We start from the raw sequence: 21,035 nt of genomic DNA on the forward strand, positions 1-21,035 counted from the left end.
AGGCTACCATAAAAGCAGCTGAATCTTTAGGCATTTATGATGTCAGGCTGACGCCATCTTAGAATTTCCTCTCTGGCTACTCACGATACAACACTAGGTCACGTTTTCCATAAAGCATGATAAAACCAGGGTTATCAGAAGCCACCATTTCCTATACTGCAGTCATCAAATGCAGTGCAGTTTCCATTCCACTGCAGTTTGTCTTCCTTCAAAAAACATGTTTTTCGTTTCCTTGTCCTTTGTGGCAAAACTTAGGTAATTAATTCTGTAATTGACACTGTCCTTACCTTATTCCACGCTGTTCATGTAACTGCAAAGGAAACATAATACAATTAGAGAGGACTGTAGTGAATTGCTGTATGTATAATCTGTGGACTGAAAGCAACAACTGTGAATACCAATCATATTTATTGGATTGATTTCCATTCTGGGCATGGGGCAAATAAGCAAACAATGGCAACTTCTGCTCCCTTTTCTGGGGTTGCTTTTTTTTTTTGGTCAGAATACTCTGACATTCTTGTGGCGTTCATACGGAGCCCCTGGTTGTCTCACAGACTATTGACCCGTACACCACTAATCCACTGCCACCAACCAGGTCCTCCCTGGTAAAATCACTTCAGTCTCAGTCAGCTTTTCAGTTAATAAAGAAGAGTGTATTTTATTTCAGACACAAACAAAACTTTTACAGCATTCCAAACATTGTTGTTCTTTAATTTCTTAGTCTTATTTTCCTCTCTCTGTCTCTTCTACCTCCCCACACTCAAGAACCCAGGCCCTAACTATCTCTCTATTACCAACTGTCTTTCCCAACCAGCCAACCCATGAAAAGCAACCAACTGCCCACCAATAACTCCCAGCCAACTCCTCCCAGAACTCCTCCCAGAACTGGTTTTATAAACCCACTGACTCCACCCCCCTGGGTCCTGTCTGTGCAACCTATTTAACTATTTCCCCTCCAGCAGACTGGAGGAGGGCAAATGTGGTCCCTATTTTCAAAAAGGGGGAAAGAGAGGACCCAAATAATTACCGCCCAGTCAGTCTGACATCAATAGCAGGGAAGATTCTGGAGCAGATCATTAAGCAAACAGTCTGTGAGCACCTAGAAAGGAATGCTGTGATCACCAATAGTCAGCATGGATTTCTGAAAAATAAGTCATGTCAGACTAACCTGATCTCGTTTTTTGACAGAATTACAAGCCTGGTAGATGAAGGGAACGCAGTGGATGTAGCCTACCTTGATTTCAGCAAGGCATTTGACAAGGTGCCCCATGATATTCTTGTAAAGAAGCTGGTAAAATGCGGTCTTGACTATGCTACCACTCAGTGGATTTGTAACTGGCTGACTGACCGAACCCAAAGGGTGCTCATCAATGGTTCCTCTTCATCCTGGAGAAGAGTGACTAGTGGGGTGCCACAGGGTTCTGTCTTGGGCCCGGTCTTATTCAACATCTTTATCAACGACTTGGATGATGGACTCAAGGGCATCCTTTAGTTGGCTACAAACCAGGATTTTCAGAGGATGGGGTGTGCGAATCTAAACCAGGGGTTGTCAACCTGACCCCTACAGCCCACTAGTGGGCATTTCAGGATTCTAGGTGGGCAGTAGGGTGTTCTCAGCACAAGCTGAATCCTCCTTCCATCAAGCACTGGTGAGTGGTAGGGAAATTTTACCATCAAGAAAGATGCATTAGTGGGAGGCAGGTATAAAAAGTCAGACCTCACTTGGAGTACTGTGTCCAGTTCTGGGCACCACAATTCAAGAAGGACACTGACAAACTGGAACGTGTCCAGAGGAGGGCAACCAAAATGGTCAAAGGCCTGGAAACGATGCCTTATGAGGAACGGCTAAGGGAGCTGGGCATGTTTAGCCTGGAGAAGAGGAGGTTAAGGGGTGATATGATAGCCATGTTCAAATATATAAAAGGATGTCACATAGAGGAGGGAGAAAGGTTGTTTTCTGCTGCTCCGGAGAAGCGGACACGGAGCAATGGATCCAAACTACAAGAAAGAAGATTCCACCTAAACATTAGGAAGAACTTCCTGACAGTAAGAGCTGTTCGACAGTGGAATTTGCTGCCAAGGAGTGTGGTGGAGTCTCCTACTTTGGAGGTCTTTAAGCAGAGGCTTGACAACCATATGTCAGGAGTGCTCTGATGGTGTTTCCTGCTTGGCAGGGGGTTGGACTCGATGGCCCTTGTGGTCTCTTCCAACTCTATGATTCTATGATTCTATGATTCTATGATTCAGCACTCTCTCATATATGTTAACGTCACAACATGCAACAGAACATGCAACTTTGGGCAACAGTTTTCTGTATTTCTTTCTTTCTTTTTGTAAAGGCTCTTTAGTCAAGAGTGGCAGTGGGATGTATTTTGCTTTTTCACTTCACAAGAGTGGACAAGCACAAATGCAGCATGATTCTATTCTGACACTAGTGGCTGGACTAAATAGGTTGTTTTCCAAAGCTACAAATGAATACATCTACACAGTCGTCTTCTGCCAGCTTAGTTTCATGAGTCTACAAATCTACTATCCTCATATGTTGGGAATTTTATAACTTGGAATAAATATCAAATAAGAAATTCCCTCCCAGAACACCTGTGTGATTTCACCTCTCTTATTTTCTTCAGATTTTTATAGTGTTACATGCATTGCTGCACTATCTGTTTAAGTGCTGGTTACTGTAGGAAATCTGTATATAAAATAGTCCTGTAATATACCTACAGTGGTACCTTGGTTTATGAACTTAATCCGTTCTGGAAATCCGTTCTTAAACCAAAGTGTTCTTACACCAAGGCGTGCTTTCCCATAACAGCGGGGACTCAATTTACAAATGGAACAAACTCAACAGGAAGAGAAACATGTTCTTATTCTGAGGCAAAGTTCACAAACCAAAACACCTAGTTCCGGGTTTGCAGCGTTCTTAATCGAAGTTGTTCATAAATTAAGCTGTTCTTAAACCAAGGTACCCCCGTATAAGAATGTGTACACAAATGCCGATAATATGCAAGAGTTGTTCATATTTTTAGTAGAACCGGCTGAAGAAAAATAACTACCTTTTCAGGATCAAGGAGTGAGAGAGAGATTAGAGAAAAAAATCCATGTGAATAAGCTTGACATCAAGATTTTCTGAACAGAACATCTCTAGTTGCCTCCTCAGTGGCAAAATATAGTTTGTCTCTTGGCAAGAACCTGTTATCAATAATGCCATCCAACTTGCCTCAGGGCAAAATCTCATGAGATCATTCAGTCTACATGTGTGTGTTTTCTCTTCCAATAAATTGATTTTATTTTTTTACTTTTTTACCATTCCTCTTTTTGCAGCTGTTCCTCATTCAATGTTTCAGGGCAATAATTTGTGCTTTGGACAATCTGTTGCTGGTGGAAGAATGCCTGGGCATGCTCCTTCAACCATCTGACAGAGTAGACCATCTGACAGAGAGGTAACAAAGTTGTCATTTTTGGCACCAGGATACATTTGTATATATTTTTTAATTAAATAGGTATTTGATTATGAGCAGCAATGCTAATAATTGTTTCATTTTTATATATTACAAACTTATAAATCTCTGCATTTGGGGATTCTTGAATTCCACGCTGATGTAATGAAAAGGTCATAAAACAGCTCAGAGTGTTGCTACAAGGACCTACTGTGTGTTAAGTATAGTAATTTAATTCACTGAAATTGTAGATGCTTGTATGCATTACTATGTGTTTAAATTTGACTGGTTGGTAAGTGAATTCTAGAGAGTTATCTAGTCATTCTCATGTGATTGACTAATGTTGGTCACATGGGAGGTACCTCATGAAGGAGAGGTTCCATTCTATGTGAAGCAGCATGGCTGTGTTTTGAAATCCACTGTGAACACTGCTAAGTTGAACAGAGTGTTGGAGTGCATTTTCTCTGCTTAAAGAAAGAGATTAAAGCTACAGGAGAAGGTAAAAGTAGAAATCTCTCATAAGAGTTGCACGGGATGACCAACTGAGATACAGAAGGCTGAGTGCTGAGCTCTCAGAGGAGGAAAATACAGTTGTTTGGAAATTAGAAGAAGAGACTGTTAACCCATGCTTCGAGAAGCATATGACTGTAAACATTATGTTTTAATTCATCTGTAAGTTTCTGCAAGTAAAGTTTTTGAATGTTCAAGTCTGGACATTGGCTTAATTTCCAAAGAAGGGTGTCAGTCATATATATGATTTGAGCTTCTTAGCTGTGCTTTCGCTATTCTTATTTCAACACTCTGTGTATGCATGCAGCAGGAAGGAATTTAAATCTTATGAGATTCCCACTCCCCTTAAGCAGTACAGTAGTACCTTGGGTTAAGTACTTAATTTGTTCCGGAGGTCTGTTCTTAACCTGAAACTGTTCTTAACCTGAAGCACCACTTTAGCTAATGGGGCCTCCTGCTGCTGCCGCGCCGCCGGAGCACGATTTCTGTTCTCATCCTGAAGCAAAGTTCTTAACCCGAGGTACTATTTCTGGGTTAGAGGAGTCTGTAACCTGAAGCGTGTGTAACCTGAAGCGTATGTAACCCAAGGTACCACTGTATATCAGCTGGGTAAGAACAGGCATTACAATGCTCTTCTCAATTAAACGTTCCTCCTCCTCAATCACAGCAGCTTTCCATTGCAGAGCTAGATGCTAAACAAGCTTCCTATCTCTGCTACAATGACCATATACTCTCTGAGCATAGCATAGGATGGATAGGACTTGGAGAGAGAACCACTTTCCCCTCATATTTTTGAGAAAATAATTTATTGGAACTATGCACACACACACAGTAGTATGTCTTCAGCATATCAAGGAAGCACAGAGTAATTGAGCATTCCATGCTTCTTTCTAGAGTATTCCTTTTACAGTTGGACTGGTTGCATCTCACCACATTGAGTGCTCCCCCCCCCCAAGAAAAGTACATTGAAAAATGTACAGAGGACAACCCTTTCAACAGAGCCTTTTCAGGCATAATATCAGAAATGTAAAGCATTCAGGAAGAACTATGGGTCACATTTAGCATGTGTGGCAGACTCTAATTTCTCACCTCTAGATGACTCAACAGTTGGAGATTTCCAGCTTTACTAAGCCCAGCACAGAATACTAGCAGAATATTATGGTTTGTGTGCTACTTGTTTTTGCAATCTCAAGTGAAGGGCAAAAACTAGGTGTTTGTTCAGCCTCTTCTGGGAAGCTATACATGGTTGGATGAGCTGAACTTGGCTTGGTTCAACACAGGTTGTGTAGGTGGGCTGTTAGTAGACTCTAGTTAGAAGCTCATCTTTGAGCTGATGTGGGAGAAGAATTTCTGTTTGTGATGTTTGATTCTGTTGGCTCATTCATACATGCATGCCACCCTTGCAATAAACCAGTCTTTCACACCTTATAGTCTACAAAGGCAAACATAGCCTACCGGACAAATTATTGCCTAACAGAGGCTATAAAATACTCAGGCTCAATTTTGATCCACAGCCTGCCAAACCATAGTTAGGCACACCCCCTCCTCTCTCCTTGTCTCCCCATTCCCCCTTCCTTACATACTGGTTTAATGAAACCACAGTTAGTCGTTACATCCAAAATGGGAATTTATACTTCATCACCAGTTTATTTTTTGAATGGTGGGACTATGATCTTGTTGCTTAGTCGTTTAGTCGTGTCTGACTCTTCGTGACCCCATGGACCAGAGCACGCCAGGCACTCCTGTCTTCCACTGTCTCCCTCAGTTTGGTCAAACTCATGTTTGTAGCTTCGAGAACACTGTCCAACCATCTCGTCCTCTGTTGTCCCCTTCTCCTTGTGCCCTCAATCTTTCCCAGCATCAGGGTCTTTTCCAGGGAGTCTTCTCTTCTCATGAGGTGGCCAAAGTACTGGCGCCTCAGCTTCAGGATCTGTCCTTCTAGTGATCACTCAGGGCTGGTTTCCTTAAGAATGGATAGGAAATCATCTTAGTTCCCTTCATGAAAACAATTCACTGGCCTGAGCCTCAGCTTCAGGATCTATCCTTCCAGTGAGCACTCAGGGCTGATTTCCTTAAGAATGGATAGGAAATCATCTTTGTTCCCTTCATGAAAACAATTCACTGGCCTGAGTATGTGCTCAGAGACCCCTTTGTTCTTAATTCTTAGTGTACATGGTCCTGCTACTCTGTACCTAGTCCTAGCTGGTAGACCTCATGTTTCAAGTAAAATGAGAAGCATATGCCAGAAACCTCAGTCTTGTCACCCCTGGAGTAGAAAGATAGAATCTTTCTCTGCTTAAATCGGCTAAGGATGTTAGTTAGGATTAAGACAAAATCTTCCCCCTCAATGGTGAGTTTTGGGATGGGTTTTGTAAAAAAGGGGGAATGTGTTGAAAGGTTTCAGGTAGCATTTCCTGCTGTTAGTGTTTATCCCTTTGAGTCTTAACTATAAACAGCATTTTTGCTGCTCCCTGGAGTCCTAGTAACAGGGGAGCTGTTTTGACAGATGTCATCTCCCCACTCCATAAGAATTCCTCTTGGGGGGTGATGTCTTGTGATGCAACACTGCATATACATTTGGAAGAGGGGTGGCTCAAAAGAATAATAATAATAATTTTTTTAAATAAAAAATTTAGGGAAGAGATTTTTTAAAAAGATAATTGTTATTTAAAGGTTTTCTTAGGTTACATAAGTACGTGCATTGTCTTCTTCTTTTTCAGGTTCTAGAGTTGAGAACAAGACTTGTTTTCTCAGTATTAGTTCAGTTTTAGCAATTAAACCTCTAATGTCTCCATCCTACAGAATTCAAGCAATTTCCTTAGTAAATCTAGCAGATGTTTAAAGATAACTTCTGCCTTTCCTCTCTCAGCATAACATCCAGAACACTACCCTGTTGTGTTACGGACACATTGTGGCGAGAATTAATGAGGAAGTTCTCTCCAGGGCACAACAGATTGTGTCCGGAATTATCAAGGTTTCTGGAAGCTAATCCAATGGTACTGAGAATTTTTATTGTATTTAGAATGGGCCATTGCGAATAATCAGTCCTTTGCATCTGAGGTACTGTCATGGGCCAGCTATGAGGTGTTTCAGCTGCTTGGAATCTGACGAATATCATGAGAGGTCATGGTTTCCTGAGAGGAGGACACGGAGTGGAGAATTATGTGAAAATGTTAAGGTCAAGGCCGGTTCAGTACAATCCACTTGAGAACTAAAAGCATTCTTCACCTGGGGAAATCTTGCTCTAGAATTCATGCTTAATGAAATTAACTTCATCCCTGAAGTAACCTTATCCATTTTATTACAGGAAAGTGATTGTTGAGGAGAAGGCCCACTGCAGAAAACAGCCCTAGGTCAAGAAGGAGCAGAATCGAAAGGCCTTGTTGCAGACATGGGGCTGCTGGAGTCCATGTGTTCCTCTTACTGAGAACTGCCTCACTTTGCTAAATTCTCCAGAATGTAGGCACATAGAAAGCTGCCTTGTACTAAGCCAGATCAATGGACCCTCTAGATTAATACTGTCTACACAGATTGTCAGAAGCTCAAGAGTTTCAGGCAGCACATCTTTCCCAGTTCTGCCTGAAGCTGTCGGGGAATTCACCTGGAACCTTCAGCATGAAAAGCAGATTCTCTGCCACTGTCATTTCAATTTGCTTTTCCACTTCGAAAGCTCTGCTGCCATGAGGCAGGGTACTGTGGCAAACTCCACAAACTGGCTCTTTTGGCTTAAGACACTCCTTGAATGCCTGGCCGCAGGGCACCCTCACAGGGCTCTTGAACACCTCCAGGCAGGTGAAGCAGGACAGCGAGTCTAGCCGCTCAGCAGCAACGGCAGCAGCCATTTCCCCCTCCATGTTCCCGGGAGCTCACCTCAGCCAGTGCCATCTTCTCCACAAGTCACTTCCAAGAACCTCTGCTGGCAGCGCGACAGCAACGCTCACCAACAAACCGGGAGGGAGGGAGGGAGCTTCCTTTCCCACTGAGCTACAACCCTTCCTCATTATCTTTATGTGTATTATCTTAATACTTTAAGAGTATTATCCTCTTAAAGTTAGACAATCATGGCACTCTAGCCTTGACTTAAAACTAAGGCACATAACCCCCAGCTCAGACAGCAGATGGGGAATTATTATTATTTTTCCTCACGTGAAACTTCTGTTCCTGCTTTAACTCCTAGACATCACCAGGGGGAAGGGATGGTGAGGCCTCAATTCAGAGCAAGCAGTCACCTGACCATCTCAAACTGGCCCAGCAAGGAGATTGAGGCAGGGTCCAAGGCCCAATAAAAGGAGCAGGTACTGGTGGTAGCTGTTCAGCAACATCTGGAGCAGAGGCAGTTTTAGGGTAGCACTGGGCGCCATGCTTCAGGGGGCACCAAAACAATGCTGTAGAACAGAGCCCAAGAGTTGAGGTGGCACTAATTTTTTGTGTCGTACAGGGTGCCACTGAAATTTGAAAGCCCAAAGTCTGCTACTTTCTGGAGGGTCTGGAGGCCTCTGTTCTAAAACACCCCATGTTTATATTTATCAATAGGTCTCTTTAGGAAAATGTGTATTTAGGTACTCCACACAATCCAGATGCCCACAAGCTTCCTCATGTTAGAAAGATGGGGAACACTATGGTAAGCTGCATGCAGTGATGCTATGGGCAACGCTCGAAGTGTGTCCCCAGCCAACTCCTGATTGTCCTAAACCCACCCACCCACAAACTTAACTCAGGCATAAGACTAGACACACATGTAACTCAGTCATAGACTCTCATGCACAGATTTCACATGTATTCAGCCACATGAATATATCTACGCAAGTGCATATCTCCCTCTGTCATACATATGACTTAGACAAGCAAGTCAGTATATGATAAGCCCATATAGGCACATTTAAGTTGTGCACATTTAACTTTACATGCTTGGCAATTTAAAAAATAAAAATAAAATAAAAGGGGGGTGGAAAGGGGGCAGACATCTAGGAAAAAAGACTTTGGCAGTCCTACTCACCATTGCATCCCAGGTGCTTTGACTATAAGGGATTTTGGCTTTAGGCACCATCTCTGGAATGTAACTCCCACGTAAGCTACAGGCTTACTGTGTAGGACTGCAGCCTTAGAGAACCTCGGTCTTGCAACTTCACTAAACTACTGAATGAGATAGTATCTTAACCACATGAGTTTTCCACATAATGTAGGGAGTCTCCACGCCTTCACTTGAAATTCTTGCTGGCAACTTGTAATGCAATCGTGATTACTCTTTCTTTACTAGATAGAAGCAAAAGATATTATTGTATTATTATTATTATTATTACTATTATCATCATCATCATCATCATCATCATCATTATTATTTGCACTTAAAAAACATTTCTTTTAGAAAACGTAGCCCAAAGCTACTATTTCACATTCTGCAAAAAACAGTGCATGCCAGATCCACAGCATAAAAAAGATGCCCTCTGGAAGATGAGTCAGTGAGGCATCTTTCCATTGTGAAGAACACCCCTCAAGAGTTTTTTGTTTGCTTGCTTTTTTTAATCAGTCAAATAAATTGTTCTGGCAACTGCTTCCTCCCCCCACCCCCAGCTTCGAAAGATCAGAAGCAGGATACTTTGTTGCTGTTGTTGTTTAGTCGTTTAGTCATGTCCAACTCTTCGTGACCCCATGGACCAGAGCACGCCAGGCACTCCTGTCTTCCACTGCTTCCCGCAGTTTGGTCAAATTCATGCTGGTAGCTTCGAGAACACTGTCCAACCATATCGTCCTCTGTCGTCCCCTTCTCCTTTTGCCCTAGTTGATACAAATTCTCGATAATATTCTAAAAATATGTATCTCAGATCAAGGGGCATTCAGCGTACAGTTCCTGCCACTCAGTTATTGATCTAGCTCTTCATTGTACTGTGGACCTGAGAAGAAAAACTTAATTTGGGTTGGAGGGATTGTATGCCACCTCTCTCACTTGTGCTCTCTGTTCTACCCAATAAATTACTTTCTTTCCGTATAGGCATTGCAAGCACAGGCCAAAGGGGCTGCCTTTTGCCTTTGAAGGTGGCTTGGAAGCTACGGTTAGAAGCTGTGGCCTTCCTCCAGACAGATACTAGTCTCAAAGAGCACACAATTCCTATTTTAGCTCAAGCTCTCTGACTTTGCTTCTAGGCTCAATTTAAAGTGCTGGTTCTGACTTTTTCAGACTTATCTGAGGCCTGCGGACTTTGGGGAGCATCTCTGATATGCACTTTCCTCTTTCCTTGCATCTGCAGTGAAGGTTCTGCAATGCATCCTGCCCTTTTGGGAGGGGAAGACCGCAGGGGTTTCATAGCCTGGCTTCTTCTGCTGAGACAACCACATAATAGAATGCTCTTGCTAGTGGGGCTTCCATCGGCCTGCATGCTGATGGCTTTCTAAAGTCAAGTTATTATTAGATAGCTTTTTTTCAAATGGGTTTCCTAATGGAAGACTGAATGTGTGTTTAACTGCTGTGTTTGTTTTGAATTTGCTTTATTCTCTTCTATTCTGTTCTGACTGTGGCTGCTTATGGGTGATTTTGTATTTCTGCCGGTTTGTGCATCTTTCACGGTTTGCAATTGTTTCTTTGTTTTAACCGGAGTGCCGCTTTTGGATTCTGCACTAGGGACCGAGAATGTAGCTAATAAATGCTTAAACAAAGCAAAATAAACCTGTTTCCCCCATGCTCTGAGGCAGTGTGCTGTAATGGTTAAAGTGCTGAATGGGTTCAACTCCCTGCTCAGCCATGAAACACAATGGATGATCTTGGGTCAGTAACTATTGCTCAGCCTAAGCTTATAGTAGATAGAGTAAAGGCTAAGCCTATTGCTTCCTCCTAAAATCTTCTTTGGCAATCACTTGTAGCCGAGTAAGATAGTCTTCCATGAACATGATCTTAACAGTGAGTCTGTAAGTGACTGCGGAGGCCAATTCTGGATCCACACGTCCTTCTGCTGTGGGGACATAGGTTTCTGGGTGGAAATTGATGACGGTGAGGGTTTGCCAAGCATGCCTTTCTCTTAGCACATTTCCCCCTTTCATCCTTAGTTTGAGCATCTTCAAAGCCCATGACACCTTTGGTAAAGGCTGTTCTGAACCTGGGGTTAATGATCCTTTAGAATCAAAGAACCAGGTGTGAGAATGCAGATGAGTGGGGCTTCTCTGTGTTACAAATGACCAGAGCTTAGGTTAGCAAGGATAGAACAGGTGGGATGTGACCATTCTTGGGGACAGGCACACTGCAGGGCAGGGATGCTGCTTCCTTTGGAAGAAGCTGGCACTGATTCGGATGTGATGCTCAGAGCCCCCTCCAGAGTAGGCACAGGTTGTATATAAACCATACAGTATAAAAAACACCACAGTCTCCACTGTATCTCATTGTCCGAAAGGGAGCATAAACCCTGGTATGCACACCTGGTATCCCTAGAATCTCGCACTGCTCGAAGACTGGGGTGGTGCATAACAATATTACAAAACAATATTAAAACTGGATCCACAGTTACATCTAAAAATCATGGATGGTGCAAATGGTGAGGCCATTTTGCTGAGTATTTTTCCAGAGGGTGACTGAAATTCTCCAGCAGTTCAGTAGCTAAAAATATATATTTAAAAATAGAATATTATTTTCCAAGAAATAAAGGCTCAACTCTCATCTTAGCATGGCCATTCTATGTTGTTGGAGTCTGTTTCTGTTCATTTCCATATGAGCAAAACACATAAAAGAAATGAATTGGCAACTTTTTAGTGACTGAAATGTACCTGGGATCCAGACTCAAGCTTATAAAAGGACAGCAATGCTATTATTATATGCCGCCGCTGGAGAGGGTATTTTGCATTTAATGATTATTTACAGCACAGGTTGATGGACGATGATTCCTAGTTTCAGACCCTGGGATATTGCGCTTCCATATGAAATTTTTACATACCCTGAAATATTGTGCCATGAGTGACACTTTTCATGTGTTGTGCAAGTTGTCATTTTGGAATGAAGTCTTGCAGCAGGGGGTAAATAAGGAAAGCTTCTGCGGGCTGCACATTTGAGTGCTTCAGCTCGCCTCTCCGAAAACTGCACATTTGAATCTAGGCATCAGGAAAAGAGGCTGCTTTTGCTATTATTTCCAATGACAGCCTGCATTGTTCTGCCTTTGTTGCTTCTTTGCTAAGGGGCTATGTGAAGGGCTGACTGCTTATCTGAAGAAACTTCAGAATGGAGATTATTGACATTGATGGCATGGTATCTGGTAATAGCTCCGTCCTTTTCCATTGAAAACACCCCTGCCAACAACAGAAGGCTTAACCTGAAGAGGGCACCCAGTTGCAGGACACTTAGTTCAGGTCTCCCATGGAAATGGGACTTAAACGTTTTGGCTATATCATGCTATTTTAAAATTACTTTTTTGCGGGGAACAGCGGGAAGTAAGCTGCTATCACTTCTTTTAGATTCAATGTACAATTAATCTATGGCATCCACAGTCGTGAAGATACTAGTAACATAGATGGCTGTAAAATCCTGTTTATCTGAATTATGTTTTAATGGGCATTGTGTAATGTGTCCTGATGTTTGTATTGTAATGTATTTGATGTGGAAAGTTTTCTGTCTGTTCCGGTGAAAGTTAGTTTAACTGTTGTGTGAGGACTTAACCAATGGCTGTGAGTCAGAATTCTCAGTATGCGAAAGCACCGAAGGTTTGCATGTTTCAGTTGGTGGTGCAGGCTTATGAAGAAGAAGAAGAAGAAGAAGAAGAAGAAGAAGAAGAAGAAGAAGAAGAAGAAGACGACGACAATAACAGCAGAGGAAGAGGGTCAGAGACAAAGAGTTGCTTAAGAGCTGACCATGGTGGCAGCAGCTGATCTTTTCTTCTCCTGCTCCACCTTCCTTTGTAAAAATGCTGTTTCTGGCGACATTATCTCATTTCTTAAATAATAACAACTTTTGCATGATCCTGCCTGTAGTGGCAGTAATGGTCAGAGAAGAGCTCCTGCTACCACTCCACCTCCACAACGCCATGACAACCTAAGGAATTATGCCACATGCCCACCAAGCATGCATTTCTGGGAAAATATGGAAGCCAGCACACCTCTCTCTCTCTCTCTCTCTCTCTCTCTCTCTCTCTCTCTCTGTGTGTATGTGTATGTGTGTGTGTGTCCCTCCCTCCCTCTTTATGCTCAGGAGACGGTGCTTCACTAGGGATGATCAGTCATACTCAGTGCTATTTTTCTGGAAAAAGAGGTGCCACAACTCACCAGGTGTGCCTCCCTTGTTCTCTTATAATGGCAGTGGTACTCAACTGAAAGATACCAGAACTGAGTTCCAGTGTATTCTGGCTGGAAAAAAAGCCCTGGTCATATTACATTCTATTATTAACATTGAAGGCAAAGACAAAAACAAAACAAAAAACCCAGCACCATATTTCACCTATTCCACCGCACCATCTCTGAAAAATAGCCAGAAAAAGGTCCTCTTTGTCTTGCCACTCACAGTAGAAGTAGATTTTTTTTGGTAAATTATTGGACATTGTCCCACCAGCCTCTGTCTGTCCTTCCTTGCCTGCCTTCTTTTTTACACCAGTCCAGGGGTGACACTGCCTGTTCCAGGAGGTGGCAATGTCTGTCAGCACTGTGTCTAGGCAGAGGAGGAGGAACGGTGGACCACCTCCCTATCCTGACCCTTCCAGGGAGGAGGAAGATAGAAATGTTGTATAAATCAGTCCCAAATGAATCTGTCCCAAAGTCACACATCAAGTTGATTATTTGATGGGTACAGGGTTGTGACTATATATTTATTTGCCTCAACCTGATGGGTTACAAACTGGCAAACCAATCTAAAACTTTTCCTCAATAGTAAAAGTTAATATACCCCTCAAATAAAACTATTCATCACCTATTATGGAGATCCATGTTGACAGTGCTGAGATGCAGTCTGTTAACTGTTTTTGGCTTTACCAAGACTCAAAGCATATCCTCTTTGTGACATCACACATGACATCAGAATGGCATGTTTGCATTCAACCTAGACTATCTCCATGCCAACAGCAATGGCCAGTAAACTTCTGCAGCCAGGTAAGCATCAGCCTGACTACCCAGTTGCTTCTATCTAGACTATTAGATGTTTAGTTTTTGCTCTTATAATCAAAACCTGAAGAAAAGCTGTGTATAATTTGAAAACCTGCTGAGAGCATCCTGACACACTGTCTTGGTGCTGCCATGGTAGAACTCAGCAGGGAGGAGGAAGGGAGCAATATGAGAATTAGTTGGCTCCACCTCCTGATGAGCTCTGTCAGGGCTTTTTTTCCAGCTCGAACTCACAGGAACTCAGTTCCAACACCTCTCTGGTGGGTGCCATTGCCGTTATAAGAGTACAAGGGTGGGTTCCGGCACCTCTTTTTCTAGAAAAATAGCACTGGGCTTCCTGACATCAACCCCTCCAGTCCCATGGAGAACCAGCCACTATTGATCAATCCTATAGGGTGGCAAAACAGAAGGACATTTTGGTTTTTCCTTGTCTGAAGACATGCCGACAAATTAGCCAATATTGAGTTGCACATCGCTAAGCACAGGATAATAATAATAATAATAATAATAATAATAATAATAATAATAATAATAATAATTTATTTGTACCCCGCCCATCTGGCTGGGTTTCCCCAGCCACTCTGGGCAGCTTTCAACAAAGATTAAAAATACATTAAAATGTCACACATTAAAAACTTCCCTAAACAGGGCTGCCTTCAGATGTCTTCTGAATGTCAGGTAGTTGTTTATCTCTTTGACATCTGATGGGAGGGCATTCCACAGGGCGGGCGCCACTACCGAGAAGGTCCTCTGCCTGGTTCCCTGTAGCTTTGCTTCTCGCAGTGAGGGAACCGCCAGAAGGCACTCACCGCTGAACCTCAGTGTCTGGGCAGAATGATGGGGGTGGAGACGCTCCTTCAGGTATACTGGGCCGAGGCCATTTAGGGCTTTAAAGGTCAACACCAACACTTTGAATTGTGCTCAGAAACACAGGATCAAAACTGAGGATCTTAGTGTGGCTTCAGCCAAGACTTTTGAAGTTTTTCAAAGAGGTTTATTTTTTCCAGGGGACAGTAAGGTTGAAAAGGAAGCATTAGCAGAAGTGGGAGTGGGGGAGATTTTGGACTGTTGTGAGTACTGATGTGTCTAAGGATGTCCTTCTCTAATGTCCTGGAAGAATAATCATTTAGTGCAGTAGGGAAGTTCACATGATGCAGCCTTAACCTTAGCATTCAGATTTCTGACTGGGGTAGCCTTTACTGACCACTCTAGAGGAAAATGCTGCCCGCTAAGTCCATAGGCTAAAAGCACCGATCCCCTTTGCAAAGGTCACTAACCATCTGCCTGCAGAAAATTAGTTTGCCCGTTGCCAGCCTGACCCTGATGTGAACTGCAGACCTGAAGATAAAAGGTGCCCTAGTCTATGAGAAAACCCCATGCCACTTGGGTCCCACAGTATATAAAATTTGTCTGCTTCCAACCTGTCATTTCTCACTTCCATCCCTTTATAGGTCATGCGAGGGAACTGAAAAACAGCCTGGTTGGGATTTTTTTTCCAAGTTAAGTAGAGGTTTTCAGAAAATGTTTCTCCCCTTAGGATTTCACAAGCAGAGGCTTCACATTTTGATAAATTAACAATGCTGAAACACATTCCAACATTCTGTATCCACGGAGTATAGAAAAGTGGTTACTAAAAAATGTGCCATTTCCAATGCAGTTCTCCTTTTAACTGCATGGGTTTTTTCCCCACGTTCTGGATATACGTTTGTAGCATACATGCAGTGAATGACACAGAAAGAAGATCTCCTACATGCTATGTATATGTCAGTGCTGCTTCCAGATCCTAGCTCACAGAGGATCACGCTAGCCAGCGTTCACTTTATAAAAGTCTTTATTGAGTTACAATTTCCAATTTCAAGCTGCAGCGTGCAGCCCTACGTCTTATAAGCTAGACCGGCGAAGCTCCGTCTGAGTCCCCGCCTCCTGTACACCAACTTAATATCCTAGCCTTACTCCACCTTTTCCTCCTGACTGTTCTTCTCTGGGTCCCTCTGCCCCCCGTGGTCTCTTCCTTCCGGGACTCTTCTGACGCTGACCCCCCGGGACCCTTCTGTCTCCTTGCGGCGGGCTTTAGGACCTGGCTCCCTTTCCGGGCTGCTTACTGTGCCGCCTTCCTGTGCATTTGAACTTGGCACGCGCGCCCAACCTTCCACTTTCCGCTTGACCGTTTCTTCGCTCTCCGATGGAGGTGTGGCCACTCCTGACTCATGCCCTCCCCCCTGCGGCGAGCCACCGGATCCTGATGCCTGGTGCCCTTCCTCCCCACTGCGCTCTGTTGGGGACGTTGACCCCGATTTCCAACTGCTGCTCTCTGAACCCCCTTTTGTCCCTTCTTCCTGGGGTGTCCCCCTAAGCTCCCCCCTTGCCCTGGTCACTGGCGCTCCTTTCTGTGAATCTTCCGATTCACTGGAAAGACTCGGAGATCTCGGGTCGTCGTCATCGCTCATCTTTCCTTCGGACTCCTCCCCCTCGCTCTCTGTTTCCTCCCTTGCCCTTGCCTCTGCTCCTGAACCCCTGACATCCATCCCCCCTCAAAGCCCCCCCTTCCCCCCTCCCCTCCTTCAGGTGTGGGTGCTGGGTGCTCCATTGTCATGGGGGCGAATGCCGGATACAGTTCGCTTCCTGTGGCGGGCATCCAACTGAAGACTTCCGGTTCTTCCTCCCTGCGCTCGTCGACGACGGTCACCTCCTCTTCCATCTCTGTGCCGCCGTGCTCGAACCCAAGATCCTCCCCGAACACGTCCAAGTCAGTCTCTGCCTCGGTCGCTCCCGGGTCCGTCGCTCGAGCTGGACCCTCCAGCCACTTCCTGCGCCACTGCTCCTCTGGTCGATCATCCCACCAATACGAGGGTTCTGATGCCAATCCCGAGGGCGACCCCTCCTGGGAACGCGTGTCCAGTGTCGGTTCCTCGTCCGAGTCGAACCCCAGGAACGTGCTGGCGGAAAGCGTGGGTGTGAAAAGCCAGTCGTCGAAAAACTCGGCTGGCATGGGCCTGTGCGGGAAGAGGGCATGAAACTCGTCTTTGAGCAGAGGTTCCTCCAAAGCGTAGCCTGGCACCCAGCTGTTGTCACTGGCTGAGGTGCCCTCTCTGGCGAGAAGGTATTCTACTCCCTCTTCCCCCCATCTAGAGTCCAAAATCTCTGTGACTTCGTTGATGGGCTCCTCCTGTGGCACTCCCGCCTGCTCGTTCCCCTCCTGGAGCGGACTCGGTGCCATTCCTGGCTCCTGAAATCTGTGGGCTGCCTTGTAGGGAGTGAGCACCGATCTGTGGAACACCGGATGCATCCTGGATCCCTCCGGAAGTGTCAGCCGGAAGGCCACCGGGTTGACCTGTGCCTCGACTTGGTAGGGCCCCAGTTGCTTATGCCCTAGCTTCTTCTTTGCTAACGATCTGACCGGCACTGCGTGGGCTGCCAACCAGACCCAGTATCCCACTTGGATCTCTTCACCAACCCTCCTGTGTTTGTCCGCTTTCACCTTGTATGCGTGCTTAGCTAGCTCCAGCTGCCACCGGAGCTGATCGTGGACCTCCTGTAACTCCGACGCGAACGCGTCCGCTGCCTGCGGCTCCCCCCTTCCATTCTTTCCAGTCCCGGGAAGGTTCTGGGGTGCCTTCCATTGTTGGCGAAGAACGGTGTCACTCCTGTGGACACGTGCTTTGTGTTGTTGTAGGCGAACTTGGCGAGTGGCAGGTAATCCACCCACGTTGCAGGCTGTTGGTTTGCATAACATCTCAGGTACTGCTGCATGATGGCATTGACTCGCTCCGCTTGTCCGTTGGTCTGCGGGTGTCTTGCCGATGCCAGGTTGATCTTGACGTTCAAGAAGCCCATCAGCTTCTGCCAGAAGTTCGAGATGAACTGTCGCCCCCGGTCGGACAGTATAGACCGCGGCAGACCATGAACCTTGAACACGTGATCTATGAACAGTTTGGCGGTTTGTTCCGCCGTGGCCACCTTCACACACGGAATGAAGTGCGCCATCTTGGTGAACAAGTCCACCACCACTAGCACTGCTGTCTTGCCCCTCGAGCTGGGCAGATCCGTGACAAAATCCAGGGCCACCCTCTCCCATGGTTCGAAAGGGGTTTGCAGCAGTTCCAGCAGCCCCGCCGGCGGTCTGTGCACTGGCTTGGCACTCTGGCAGGTGTCGCACCTCACCACGTAGTCTGCGACTTCCCCTCTCATTCTGGGCCACCAGAAGTCTCTAGCGACTAACTCCATCGTCTTCTCCATGCCAAAGTGCCCGGCGGTGGGCGCGTCGTGCAACTGCTGCAGTACCTTGGCGCGAAGTTCGTCTCCCGGCACGTAGATGGCCCCTTTACGGATGAGCAATCCATCGCGCTCCTGGAACTCGTCGGTCGTCGCCGTGCCCCTGTGCACCTCTGCCAATTTTGCTTGCGCGAAGGCGTCGTCCTGCAACGCTCGCCCTACCGCATCCAGGTCAACCGTTGCCGAAGCGCACGCCCACGCTGTCGGTGCGAAGATGTGCATGGCCGTCGCTGGCGTCGCCTCCTCCAGGTATTGCGGTTTACGGGATAGTGCATCCGCCATGACGTTGGTGTCTCCCGGGACATACTCTATTCGGAAGTCGAAGTCCGCAAAGAACTCTGCCCAACGTATCTGCCTCTGGTTCAGGAACTGCGCTGTGCGCCAGTGCTCCAGATTCTTGTGGTCCGTGCAGACCTGCACTGTGTGCTTGGCGCCGATCAGGAAGTGCCTCCACGCCTTGAAAGCTGCACGAATGGCGAGCAACTCCCTGTCCCAGATGGTGTAGTTCTGTTCCGACTTGGTGAGCTTCCTGGAGTAGAACGCTCCCGGCCTCCAAGCCCCCTGCGGGTCTTGCTGCAACAGGACTGCTCCCACGGCTCTGTCTGAAGCGTCCGTCTCCACCCTCATCGGTCTGCTGGGGTTGACATGCAGTAGCTGCTCTTCCGACGCGAAGAGACGCTTGAGTGCCTGAAAGGACTGCTCCGCCTGCTCCGTCCAGATGAACTTCTTTTTCTTGGAGCTGAGCGTGTCTGTGATGGCCGCCGTCTGCATTGCAAACCCCTTGATAAACTTGCGATAGAAGTTCGCAAAGCCGATAAACCGCTGGACCTCCTTCCGGTTGCGCGGGCTTTTCCAATCCAACACAGCACGAACCTTGGTGCTGTCCATGGCGAGCCCCTTGTCTGACAACTTGTAGCCCAGGAAATCCACCTCCGACACGTCGAACTGGCACTTTTCCAGCTTGGCGTACAGCCTATGCTGCTGTAGTCTGCTCAGCACTTCCTTGACGTCTCTGTCGTGGGCCTGCTGCGATTCAGAAAATATCAGGATGTCATCCAGGAAGCAGACACACTTCTTGTAGAGGAGACCCGCTAACACGTGATGCATGAAAGCTTGAAAACAGTGGGAGCCATTTTGCAGTCCAAACGGCATAACTCTGTATTCGTAGGTGCCCAGGGGCGTGAACATGGCTGTCTTCCACTCATCGCCTTCCCGCACACGAATGAGGTTGTACGCCCCGCGCAGGTCCAACTTGGTGAACACTCTTCCTTTGTGCACCGTCGCGAGGAGGTCGTCGATCCTGGGCATGGGGAAATCCGATGGCTTGGTCATGCTGTTTAAGGTCCGATAGTCCACTACGAGCCTTTTTTGGGGCGTGTCCTTCTTCTTGACGAAGAATACAGGACTGCCCCCCACTGCCTTGGACTCCCGGATGAAACCGCGCTCCAAATTATGATCAATGAACTCTCTGAGTTCCTGTAGTTCGTCCTCAGACATAGAATACAGCTTCCCTTTTGGCAGCGCCGCCCCTGGCAGGAGGGCAATCTTGCAGTCATATGGTCTGTGGGGGGGTAGCTTGTCCGCCTCCTTCTCGCAGAAAACCTCCAAAAATCCTGCGTATTTGTGGGGGACTGCTTGCAGCGTCCCCAGCTGCAGCTGTGACTCCTCTTCCTCTCCCTCCTGCCGGGGCAGGATGCAGTGTTCAGCACAATAGGAAGAGCCGAAGATCAGCTGCCGCTGGTACCAAGCCAGCGTCGGGCTGTGCCTGTCCAGCCAACTCATGTCCAATACAATAGGCGTGTCCGACAGTTGGGTGACATTAAAACTGATGATTTCCCTGTGATTTCCAAGTCGCATCACCATTGGTGGCGTTTGCTTCACCACCTGCCCCCCGAGCAGCTCCCTGCCATCCACCGTGACGACCTGCAGGGGCAGCGTGGCAGGCAGCAACTGTATAGCGTGCTGATCGACGAAGTCTTGCCCTATAAAGTCCGCGTTGCTGCCAGAGTCAACGGTGATTGGCACGTCCATTGTGAGTCCATTGGATAGCTGGAGCGATGCGGTGAGCTGCACTACTGGTTTGGGCGGGAGGGGGTCTGTGGGCTGCAAAATCTCTGGGGACTGCTTCACTGACTCGTCTGGCTGGGCCCCAGTGCCTCTGTCTCCAGCCAGACTCCGTCGTTTCCCTGCTGTGGTTCTTTGTGCTGAGTAGCTGCAGTTACCGTTGCAGAGGCTGCAGTGTGCTTGTGGATCCTCTGGGGACACTCTTTCGCCATGTGCTGAGGACTGTCGCAGATGTAGCACTTCCGGTTCCCTCTAGGAGGCTTCGCCTTGACTGCTCCCGGCGCTAGGGCTCTGGTAGCTGACTGAGCCCTGGCACCTCCAACCTCCATAGGTTCTGCTCCCCCTCCTGGCGGAGGCGTAGATTGCGCACGCGCTGCTTCCCTGGGAACAAAGGAAAACCCTCTCGCTGGTTCGCGCCCTCCGCGCCCTTCGTCCCTGCTCCATGGACGTTCTTCCAGACACACCCCAACCGTCAGCGCCCTCTGAACGACCTCCTGCGTGCTCCGGGGTCTCTCCACCCTCGCAATTTCGTCTTTAACCGCGCCGCTCAAGCCTTCCCAAAAAAGGTCTCTGACTGGAGCTGAATCTCTGTCCCATTCTAGGGCACTGACCAGTGCAAAAAAGCGGGCATGATACTGCCTTACACTGGCCCTCCCCTGCTTCAGTCCGTGTATCTCTTTCCGGGCA

The 21,035-nt window shown here is 46.6% G+C and overlaps 3 long non-coding RNA genes across 5 annotated transcripts in view; 1 reads left to right on the forward strand and 2 right to left on the reverse strand.

Moving 5' to 3' along the window:
- The window catches only part of LOC309538843, a 31,116-nt gene that overhangs the window by 3,823 nt on the left and 6,258 nt on the right, over nt 1-21,035 (forward strand). For all 3 annotated transcript variants that reach the window (XR_014222376.1, XR_014222377.1, XR_014222378.1), the window contains exon 3: nt 3,325-3,443. This is a non-coding gene — a long non-coding RNA (uncharacterized lncRNA). The remainder of the gene's footprint in view (nt 1-3,324; nt 3,444-21,035) is intronic.
- On the reverse strand, nt 5,578-6,649 carry LOC309539002. The gene is made up of 2 exons (XR_014222595.1): nt 6,077-6,649; nt 5,578-5,968 (listed from the first exon to the last, which is right to left on the reverse strand). It is a non-coding gene; the product is annotated as an uncharacterized lncRNA (long non-coding RNA).
- Nucleotides 6,686-13,263, reverse strand: LOC309538950. Its single transcript, XR_014222540.1, has 3 exons — nt 13,185-13,263; nt 8,947-9,203; nt 6,686-7,084 (listed from the first exon to the last, which is right to left on the reverse strand). It is a non-coding gene; the product is annotated as an uncharacterized lncRNA (long non-coding RNA).

The sequence above is a fragment of the Podarcis vaucheri genome (assembly GCF_965113315.1).
Source record: "Podarcis vaucheri genome assembly, chromosome: 8".
Taxonomy (NCBI): Eukaryota; Metazoa; Chordata; class Lepidosauria; order Squamata; family Lacertidae; genus Podarcis; species Podarcis vaucheri.